The sequence below is a fragment of the Hemitrygon akajei genome, chromosome 26 (assembly GCF_048418815.1).
Source record: "Hemitrygon akajei chromosome 26, sHemAka1.3, whole genome shotgun sequence".
Lineage (NCBI taxonomy): Eukaryota > Metazoa > Chordata > Chondrichthyes > Myliobatiformes > Dasyatidae > Hemitrygon > Hemitrygon akajei.
In genome coordinates this window covers 20,186,095-20,198,171 of record NC_133149.1, presented here as the reverse complement: position 1 = coordinate 20,198,171, position 12,077 = coordinate 20,186,095, and the positions used below count along the sequence as shown (strand labels likewise).

The window sequence follows — 12,077 nt, the reverse complement described above, 5'->3', positions numbered from 1 at the left end:
CCGTGGGCCATATCCGGCCCGGCATACAATTATATCCGGCCCGCGAGATCATTTTAGATAGATCTATTATTTTAATTATTAATAGCCCGGCGATATGAAGCGCTGATAACACACAAACTACAGATCCCATAATGCAGCACAACAGCTGCCGATAGGCTACCCGGGAACATTCCCGCGTCAAGCGTCTGTTGCTGTATACAACGCTATTCTGAAGTCAAAGCTAACCCCTAACAATGGCGAAGAGAAAAGTTGATTCTGAAAAAAAGAGTCTTTCAAAACCGATGGGTTGCTGAGTATAGTTTGTGAGATAGCCACTGATTTAAGAACACAGTTGATTGAAAGAAGCAACCCATTTATTGCATACTTGCTTGCTGTGGATGAAAAAAATGCTGATATGACGGACACTGCACAGCTGGCTATCTTCATCCGAGGAGTGGACTCCAATTTGTGCGTTACAGAGGAAATATTGAACATTAAATCGATGCACGGGACAACGACAGGAAAAGACATTTTTGAAAATGTATGTCAAAGTGTAACCGACATGAAATTGCCCTCGGACAAACTTATTGGACTTACAACAGATGGAGCACCGGCGATGTGCGGTGAAAAAAGTGGACTAGTGGGAAGGATGCGGGTAAAGATGCAGGAGGAGAACTGTACTGGTGAGTTAACAACATATCACTGCATCATACACCAAGAAACGCTGTGTGGTAAAGTCCTAAAGATGGAGCATGTAATGAGCACTGTAACACAAGCCGTAAACTTTATCCGAGCTAAAGGTTTAAATCACCGGCAATTTCAGTCTTTTATGCGGGAAATAGATTCAGAGTTTGCCGACATTCCTTATCATACAGAGGTGCGTTGGCTGAGTCGGGGAAAAGTTCTCAATAGAGTTTTTAAGCTCAACAAGGAAATCTGTCAGTTCATGGACAGTAAAGGAAAAGACTCCACAGTTTTGCGGGATGAAAAGTGGAAATGTGAGTTGGCGTTTCTGGCTGACATAACAACACATCTCAGCGTCTTAAACCTTCAGCTCCAGGGACGTGACCGCATGATCACTGACATGTATGATGCAATGAAGGCATTTCAAGTGAAGCTGCTCTTATGGGAGACACAAATGCACCAGTGCAACTTGCCTCATTTTCCCTGTTGCCAAGTAATGTTGAACCAGGTCGGCGCAATGATGTTCCCAAATGCGCACTTTGCTGATAAACTGAGCGCACTTCGCACTGAGTTCGCACAGCACTTTGGTGACTTTGAAGCACAAAAAATTAATTTCGAGCTGCTTCGTAACCTATTTGCCATTGACGTGGAAACTGCACCTGTACAGATTCAGATGGAGCTGATAGAGCTGCAGTGTAATGGGACACTAAAGGCAAAGTACGACACTGCAGGGCCCGTACAGTTTATTCGCTCCATTCCTGAAGTAATGCCTCAGCTCTGTCTACATGCGGCTCGAACCTTGTGCATGTTTGGTAGCACATATCTGTGTGAGAAGCTTTTCTCAGTGATGAAGATTAACAAAACATCACACAGGAGTCGTCTCACTGATGAACACCTGCAGTCCATCCTGAGAATCTCCACAACACAGAACCTTACACCAAACCTAAACGAACTTATTGCCAAGAAAAGATGCCAAGCATCCAGCTCTGACAAAACGGCATAACAGCAAAGAAAACTGAGTGTTTTGATTTGTTGTTGTTTTAACTTTTGCTGAAAAGCACAAATTTTATTTATATTTTCAGGGTTTTTTTTGCAGCATGCTCATATTTCTAACTTGTATAATACTGACAGGAGATATTTTTATGGAGAGCAAAATATTTAAGTTATTTAAAGTTTTAGTTTATTTTTTCTGGAATAATATTCCTGTCTGTTTTTATTCATATTTATGTTCAAAAAATGTTTAGTTTTAGTGTGTTCAATAAATGTTTATCCTGTTCGGCCCGCGACCTAAAGTGTGCTTTGAGTTTTGGCCCCATGTGCAATTGAGTTTGACACCTCTGTTCTACACCAAGCCCCTCTTGCTTAAGAAGAATATGTCAAATATGTTTTGAATGTATTCTAAAGCCCTTTTCTTCAATAGGCAATGACTTACAAAGACTTAAAACTCTAAGAAGAATCTGCATCTCATGTCAGTTTTAAATAGTAGCACCTAGTTCTAGATTCCACAAGAGGAATAGTTATTTCACTATTTAATATACATACTTACTGTAATTCAGCTTTTTCCTCTATTATTATGTATTACATTGTACTGCTGCTGCAAAGTTAACAAATTTCATGACATATGCCGGTGATATCAAACTGGATTCTGATTCTGATTATCCTCTCTAAATCACGAGGAAGGAAGGATCAAAGATTAATTAGTACAGAAAGTTTATAGTATGGGATAAAGTCTGGGTGCACATTGGCACCAATGACATACTGTAGGTAAGAAAGATGAGGAGGTCCTGAGGAGAGATTTTAGGGAGATACGTAGAAAGCTGAAAAACAGGAACACCAGGGTAGTAATCCATGGATTGCTGCCTGTGTCGCATGCCAGTGAGGGTAAGAATAGGATGATTTGGTAGATAAACGCATGGCTGAGAACTGGTGCAGGGGGCAGGGGTTCAGATTTATGTACCACTGTCTCTTTTGGTGAATGTATGACCTGTACAAAAGGGATGGGTCCAGATATAAACTGGTGCCTGCTTGAGACACGATCTTGCCACTCCTCATCTCTCCCAGCTTTAGTGTATTCTTCCTCGCCATTGAAATCCTCTCAATTCAATCTAACCCGGTCGTGCTCTCCACCCTCAAAATTTTCAATCAATTTCGAAGCCACTATAAGTTCACATCAGCTTCAGTTTTGGGTCCCATTCATAGAAACCATCTATTTCTTCCCTCCACGCTCGATTCAGTTTTTAGACAATGGGGTTAGAACAGTCTTAAGTGCATTAAGGAGTTGTACACTGGTAATACATTTGATAGTTCTGATAACCTGTGCAGTAAATATGGCCTTCCGCATAATCATTTTTTAAATACCTGCAGATTCGCCACTTAGTCAAGGAAAAGTTTCCCTCTTTTCCTGCTATGTTGTGGGAAAAACTCACTCTTAGCTTTAATGATAAAGGGCTGATCTCTGTTCTATACTCTCAGCTGATGTCATTGGGAGTTCAAGATCTAAACAAAACTAAGACTAGGTGGGAAGATGACCTTGGTATGGATCTGGCTGAGGAATATTAGGCAAAAGCATTGAATAGGGTTCATTCCTCGTCATCGTGTGCTAGACTGGGGCTCATACAATTTAAAGTTTTACACAGGGTACATTTGAGTAAAAGCCAGGCTTGCTGACATATATTATCAGTGAGGTTTTGGGGGTGACACTGAGACCTTGCCTGCTTATAGCTGTATTTGGTGTGGCAGATGATGTTTTGGGTTAAAATGCAAGCCAGTCGGATATCATTGCATCTACATCGTTACTGGTCCGTAGGAGAATCTTGCTGGTCTGGAAATCTGCCACTCCCCCATCTGCTGCTACTTGGTTAGAGGACGTAATGTTTTTTCTGAAATTAGAAAAGATTAAATTCACTTTGAGGGGGTCTGTGAAAAAGTTCTATTCAAAATGGGGACCTTTCCTGTCATATTTTGGGAGTCTTAAGGAATTACCTACTAGTTGAGGGCATTTGATTGTACTTGGGAAGTTGCCTCCCTTTTAACACACATATGGTTTACCTCACTGGGTGGTTGTAATACGAGTGTATTCTGGATCATCTGACATGTTGTGGATGTGTATGGGCCTTCGTCTTGAAGTAGTGTGGGGGTATGGCTGTGAAACGTCCGTACTTTGTATTTGTGAATTGTTGTATTGTAAATACATTAGCTGCCATGTGTGTTCGGGGAGGGCGGATGAGGGGAGGTTTGTTTAGGGGTAAGATATAAAAGCAAAATGGAGGAAAATGTAATGTATTACATCTTCTGTATTGTGTTATTCCTTCAATAAAAATTACTTAAAACAAAAGGGATGGGTCACCTCCTTCGTGATCCAACTCCAGCCACATCTTCCCCTCCCCCCCACTCTCGGCTTTCCGGAGGGATCGCTCCCTACGCGACTCCCTTGTCCATTCATCCCCCCCCATCCCTCCCCACCGACCTCCCTCCAGGCACTTATCCCTGCAAACAGAAGAAGTGCTACACCAGCCCCCACACTTCTTCCCTCACCACCATCCTAGGCCCTAGACAGTTCTTTCAGGTGAGGCACCACTTCACCTGCGAGTCAACTGGGGTGATATACTGTATCCGGTGCTCCCGATGTGGCCATTTATACATTGGGGAGACCCGCCGCAGACTGGGAGACCGTTTCGCCGAACACTGGCGCTCAGTCCTCCAGCAGTGGCAGGATCTCCCTGTGGCCACACACTTCAATTCCACAGACCACTCCCACTCCGACATGTCAGTCCATGGCCTCCTCTACCGTCAAGATGAGGCCACACGCAGGTCAATGGAGCAATACCTTATCTCCCGCCTAGGTAGCCTCCTACCTGCCAGCATGAACATCCAACTCACAGACCTCCGTTGATACCCCTGCCCCCCCCTTACCCCATCCCTATCTATTATTTTAGTCTGGTTCTCTTTCTCTCTCTTTTTTCCCCCTCACTATAATCTCCCCCCAGCCCTACCTTTCTTTCTCTTTTATTTCCCATAATTCTCCACCTTCTCCCTAGACCATTTCCCTCCAGCCTATCACTTCCCAGCTCTCTACTTTATCCCTCCCCCCACTTCTTATCCCCCTTCGACCATCCCATGTTACTTCACTCCTGATGAAGGGTTTCGGCCTGAAATGTCGTCACTACCTCCTCCCATAGATGCTGTCTGGCCTGCTGAGTTCTGCCATCATTTTGTGTTTTTCTTTGTGGGTAGATTTGCCAGAGTTGTTTGGGAGAATTTAAACAAATTTGGTAGGGGGATGGGAACCGGAGTGATAGTGCTGGAGATGAGGCAGTTTACAAACAGAGGTAGTGTGTAATGAAACTGCTAACAAGGAGAGGCTGAAGATAGGAGCAAAATTGCAATCGGCAGAATGAGTTGCAATGTAAAAGGCAGGCAAAATCGAAAAGGGCAAATACAGGACTGGAGGTGTTATATTTGAATGTATGCAGTATACAGAATAAAATAGATGAATTTGCAGCAAAGTTATGGATTGGCATGTATAACGGTATGGGCATCACTGTATCATGAGAGTCTTTGTGCAAGATTCCCTAAAGGTCAATTAGCAGATTGAGGTAGTGGTGAGGAAGACAAATGTGACATTAACATCCATAATGATCAACAATGGTGCACCTCAGGGATGTGTGCTTGGCCCACTGCTGTACTATCTCTATACCCACAAATGCGTGGCTAGGCATAGTTCAAATGCCATCTATAAATTTACTGATGATAACAACCATTGTTGGCAAAATCTCAGAAGGAGACGAGAGGGTGTACATGAGTGAGATATAACAGCTAATTGAGTGGAGTCGCAGCAACAACATTGCACTCTACATCAAAAAGACCAAAGAGCTCATTGTGGACTTCAGTAAGGGTAAGACAAGGCAACACAAACCAACCCTTATAGAGGGATCAGAAGTGGAGGGAGTGAGCAATTTCAGGTCCTGGATCTTGGAGGATCTATCCTGGTCCCAACATATTAAGGCAGCTATAAAGAAGGCAAGACAGTGGCTATATTTCACTCGGAGTGTGAGAAGACTTGGTTTGTCACCTAGAACACTCGAAAACTTCCACAGATGTGGAGAGCATTCTGACAGGCTGCATCACCGTCTGGTGGGGGTGGTCTACTGCACAGGATCGAAAGAAGCTACAGAAAGTTGTAAAACTAGTCAGCTCTGTCATGCGTTCTAGCCTCCATAGTATCCAAGACACCTTCAAGGAGCGATGCCTCAGAAAGGTGGCATCCATCATTAAGGTCCCCATCACCCAGAATATACCCTTTTCTCACTGTTACCATCAGGTAGGAGGTACAGGAGCCTGAAGGCACACACTCAGCGATTCAGGAACAGCTTCTTCCCCTCTGCCATCCGATTCCTAAATGGACATTGAACCCATGAACACCACCTCACTACTTTTCATTACTTCTGTTTTTGCACTATTTTTAATTTAACTATTCAATATACATATACATACTTACTGTAATTGATTTACTTTTTTACTATATTTATCATGTGTTACAATGTACTGCTGCCACTATATTAACAAATTTCACAATATACACCGGTGATATTAAACCTGATTCTGATATCAAGAGGACTAAAATACAAAAGCAAGGATGTAATGTTGAGACTTTATAAAGCACTGGTGAAGCCTCAGTTGGAGTATTATGGGCAGCTTTGGGCCTCTTATCTAAGGAAGGATATGCCAACATTGGAGAAGGTTCAATGGAGGGAGGTTTATGAAGATGATTCCGGGATTGAAAGGCTTGTCATATGAAGAGTAACACACACAAAATGCTGGAGGAACTCATCAGGCCAGGCAGCATCTATGGAAAAGAGTACAGTCGATATTTTGGGCCGAAACCCTTCAGCAGGACTGGAGACAGGACTGATTTTCTCCAGTGCTGCCAAAGGGTCTCAGCCTGAAACACTGACTGTACTCTTTTCCATAGATGCTGTCTGGCCTGATGAGTTCCTCCAGCATTTTGTGTGTGTGTTGCTTGGATTTCCAGCATCTGCAGATTTTTTCTTGTTTGTCATATGAAGAGCATTTCATGGCTCTGGGCCTCTATCCACTGGAGTTCAGAAGAATGAGGGATGATGTCATTGAAATGCCTCAACAGAGTGGATGTGGAGAGGAAGTTTTCTATGGTGGGGGAGTCTACGATGAGAGGAAAAAGCCTCAGAATAGATGGGCGGCATCCTTTGATAAAGGAGATGAGGAGGAATTTCTTCAGCCAGACAGTGATGAATCTGTGGAATTCCTTGCCACAGGTGGCTGTGGAAGCCAGTCATTTGGTATATTTAAGTCAGAGCTTGACAGATTCTTGATTAGTCAGGGCATGAGGGGATATGGGGAGAAGGCAAGAGATTTTGTCTGAGAGGGAAAATGGATCAGCCATGATGAAATGGCGAACCAGACTCGATGAGCTAAATGGCCTAATTCTGCTCCCATAACTTATGGCCTAAAGCTGACATATTTCCATGGATACTTAAAAAGAAAAATTAAGAAAGCGAACACTGGTGCTACAGAAACTATGACTGGAGAACTGTTACGATTGTTAGACATGCTTCAAATATCCTCTCCATATTCACCCTGTCAAATCCCTTCTTACTCTTCCACATTCCCAGGGTGGAAGTCTAGTACATCAACCCAACCCTCCCGTTCCAGATACCAGTCTAGTGAACCTACTCCAAACTGCTTTCAATGCATTTAAAACTTTCTTTAATTAAGGAGAACTATACTGTACACATGCTCCAGATGTAATTTCACATGTGCTGTACATCATTAAAGCCTACATTCTCCTTACATTCATAAACAATTTCCCTAGCAAAATATATCCTATTAGCTTTCCAAATTGTTGTACCTGCATACTAAACTACTGTAAATCATGCATTAGGTTACCCAGATCTCTTTACATCTCAACAGTCTGCAATCTCTCATATTTAGATAGCATGGATAATGGGCCTCTTATTTATTTTTCCTGCTAAGTGGACAATTTCACATTTTTGTTCATTCTCTCCATGTATCACAACTGCACCACTCATATAACCAATCTGGATCATTTTGTGGCTTCCTCTTCACAACTCAAATTCCTATCCATCTTTAATTCATCAGGAAGCTTAGCAACCACATCTTCCAACTCCTTCATCCAGGTAATTTACAGTATATTGAAATCCCAGCACTGATCATTACAACACATTATATCTCATAGACAAGAACAAGACCCATTTATTCCTATTTTGTCCTGTTATCCAACTAATTGTCTATCTATGTCAATACATTACCTTCTGAACCATTTTTTTAAAAATCAAAGCCTTTGGAAATTCAAGCATAGAATATCCCTATTATCCACAGTCCTAGTTACTTCTTCAAAGAACTTAAATGAATCGATCATACAATTTCCCTTTCACAATACTACATTGACTTTGTCTGTTTATCTAGAATTTTTCTAAGTGTCTTCCTATAAAACCTTCAAAAAAATCTTTTAACATTTTTTCAATGACGGATATTAAGCTGGTAATCTGTTGTTTCTTGTTTTCTGTCTTCCTCCCTTTTTGAACAACAGAATTACAATTACCGGTACTGCTTTCAAACAATTGAAAATTTCCCCTGAATCCAGGGAATTTTGAATTTTGAAGAATTAAAATAAACTTAACTATCTTAATAACCATTTATCCTAACCAGTTATGTATTTTTATTAACCATGAATGGGGTGGGTGTATGTACTCAATATTTCAGTAATATTTGAGTAATATTATAAATATATCATTTGATTTAGTATTCTTTGTTTGCTTACATAATACATTATGGGATAGGAAGTATGTGAATGGCAAATGTCATTATGCCACCGAGTCATATGTGAGTGCCTCACTAAAAAGGGGGGGAGGGGGAGGCTCTGGTCTCCTCTGTTTTTCTTTTGTTTAGCTTCTGGAGTTACAAACTATAATAGTGATGACAAGGAAGTTTTAAAATGAATCCAAGGCAAAAACCTACTGGTTGAAGTGCAGCACATTTCTCTCCAGAAGGCGAGAGAGACATTCAAGTTTTTTTTAAAAAGGCAGAAAAAGGACGAAATTAACAAGCACAAACATGGCCAGGGGTTCATAAAACCGGGTGATAATAATAATAAATAAATAAAAGCAGAAATGGCTCACTCCTTTGAAAAGATAGAGGCATTCGATTGTACAACGGAAAACTAGATGATGCATGCTGAAGGAATTGAACAGTGTTTTGAAGCAAATAAAAAAGCCTATGAAAAATGACTGCTAGTGTTGCTGAGTGCAATGGGTAGAAAAGCATACAGTTTGCTTAGAGGTTTAACTACTCCAACCTAACCAGCCAAAATGAGTTTGCTAATATCATGAATGTAATGCAGGAACATCGAGTCATAGAAAAGTACGGCACAGAATCAGGTCCTACGGCTCATTTAGTCTGTGCCAAACCATTTCCAGTCCCAATGACCTGCACCCAAATCATACCCCTGCCATCCATGTACCTATCCAAACTTCTCTTAAGCGTTGAAATCAAGCTTGCTGGAAGCTCGTTTCACACTCTCATAACCCTTTGAGTGGAGACGTTTTCCCTCATGTTCTCCTTAAATTTTTCACCTTTCACCCTTAACCCATGACCTCTAGTTGTCTCTCCTTTCCAGAGGAAAAAGCATGCTTGCATTTACCTTATCTATACCCGTCATAATTTTGAATACCTTTATCAAATCTCCCCTCAATCTTCTACGTTACAAAGAATAAAGTCCTAACCTATTCAATCTTTCCTTATAACGCAGATCCTCCAGATCTTGCAACATCCTTGTAAATTTTCTCTGTTATTCCTTCAACCTTATTTATATCTTTCCTGTAGGTAGGTGACCAAAACTGCCAAAAATACACTAAATTAGGCCTCACCAATGTTTTGTACAACTTCAACACAATATCCCATCTCCTGTACTCAATACTTTGACCCTATCTACCTATTGAGCCACTTTCAACGAATTATGGACCTGTATTCCCAAAGCCCCTTGTTCTACTACACTCCTCAGTGCCCTACCATTCACTGTGTGAGACCTTGGTCCTATCAAAGTTCAACACCTCACACTTATCTGCATTAAGTTCCATTTTTCAGTCCAAATTTCCAGCTGGTCCAGATCCCATTGCAAGCTTTGATAGTCTTCCTTACTCTCCATTACATCCCCAATCTTGGTGTCACCTGTAAATTTGCTGATCCAGTTAACCACATTATTGTCCAGATCATTGATATAGATAACAATCAAATGACCCAGAATGCAGCACTCCAGGAGTCACAGGCCTCCAATCAGAGAGTCAACCATCTTCTACTACTTTCTGGTTTCTCCCACAAAGTCAAATGCATTGCTAAAGTCCATGCAGACAACATCCACTGACTTGCCTTAATCAACTTCCCTGGTAACTTCCCCGAAAAACTGTAAGACTGGTTAGACACAACCTATCACACACAAAGCTATGCCGACTATCCTTAATCAGTCCTTGTCTATCCAAATAGTCATTTATCTGGTCCATTAGAAAAACTTTCAATAACTTTCCCACTACTGATGTTAGGATCACTAGTCTATAACTTCCTGCTTTATTTTTAGAGCCTTTCTTAAACAGCGGAACAAGATTAGCTATCCTCCAATACTCTGGTACATCACCTATCACAAAGGGTGATATAAATATCTTTGCTAGGGCCCCTGCAATTTCAGCATTCGCCTCCCACAGGGTCTGAGGGAACACCTTGTCAAGCCCTGGGGATTTATCCACCCTAATTTGCCTCAAGACAACAAACACCTCCTCCTCTGTAGTCAGTATAGGGTCCATGACCTCACTGCTGTTTTGTCTCACTTCTGTAGACTCTGTGTCCATCTCCCGAGTAAATAGAGATGCAAAAAATCAACTTAATATCTCCCTCATCTATTTTGGCTGTACACATGGATTACCATTCTGATCTTCCAGAGGACCAATTTTGTCCCTTGCAATCCTTTTGCTCTTAACATATCTGTAGAATCCCTGAGGATTCTCCATCATCTTGTCTGCTAGAGCAACTTCATGCCTTCTTTTAGCCTTCCTGATTTCTTTCTGAAGTGTTCTCTTGCATTTCTTACACCCCATAAGCATATCATTTTTTCCTACTCGTCTATACCTGCTGTGCACCTCCTTTTTTCTCTTAAACAGGGCCTCAATATCTTTTGAAAACCAATGTACCCCACACTTGTTATCTTTACCTTTTATTTTGATAGACACATACAAGCTATGCACTCTCAAAAAGTCACTTTTGAAGGCCTCCCACTTACCAAGTACACCTTTGCCAGAAAACAACCTGTCCCAATCCACACTTACCTAATTCTTTCTGATGCTATCAAAATTGGCCTTTCTCCAATTTAGAATCTCAACATGTGGACCAGGCCTATCTTTTTACATATTTACTTTGAAACAAATGGCATTAATGGTTTCTTAAGGTTGCTATAGTCAGGGGTGGTATTGGAGACAAGCTCCCACTACCTATTAAATGTTCCCAATAGCATGCACCTCAAATAGCCTCTGACAACCAAGTCCAGCTCTTGGCCTTCATGTGTGTCTTAGCTACTTAGCCCAGTGGAACCATTTCTACTGACAGGAGAATGGGTAAAGGCAGGCTGCTGGCACCTTAAAACCAGTTGCCTTGGGCAGATGAGGCTTGTCAGCCATGGTTGGCAGCTCAGCTAGAAGGAAAACTCTGATCTCAAACCTCTGCTGCCTTGCAGCTATATCCACAGCTGGAGTCCCTAGGGCAATCCTACATTGAGTTCAACGTTGACTGGCAACTCCTGCGATGCTGGTGGCACTGAACTGTATCGGTCTCTGCCGTTCCTTTGGGTTCGTCAGATGCATGGAGAGGGGGAGCTTGCTTCATGGGCAACAGTTTGCTCTCCATATTGTACTGCCCAGGCTTCCATATCTAGACAGCTAGGATGCAATACCCCTGGCCAACTCTGACCAACTGAGGCCTCTCACACACACACAATGGCATTGTGATCACTATATGTAATGTTCCCCTACACAAACTTCTGTCACCTGCCCTGTCTCATTCCCTAATAGGAGATCAAGGCCATCTTGTCAGGATTTCTATGTATTGGTAAATTCAACCCAAGTTTAATTGCCATTCAACTATACATGAATACCCATGAATACAGACAAACGAGACAGTGTTACAAGGTGAAAACCATAGTAACAACACACAGTACAAAGTACACGTAGCACACACGATAGTAAGCACATAAAGATATCAGTAAGATAGAGCCATGCAAAATAAAACATCCAGACCCGAGCCATGAATGCTGCAGAAATGTGCAGTCAACCACGATACAGTTTGCTTTCTGCCAAGCAAACACTGGGAGCATGCAC

The 12,077-nt window shown here is 41.8% G+C and overlaps 1 protein-coding gene across 1 annotated transcript in view; it reads right to left on the bottom strand.

Annotated features, from left to right (window-relative positions):
• Positions 1-12,077, bottom strand: part of ilvbl (ilvB (bacterial acetolactate synthase)-like) — a 79,499-nt gene that overhangs the window by 35,159 nt on the left and 32,263 nt on the right. The gene's annotated exons all lie outside the window — the stretch shown is intronic.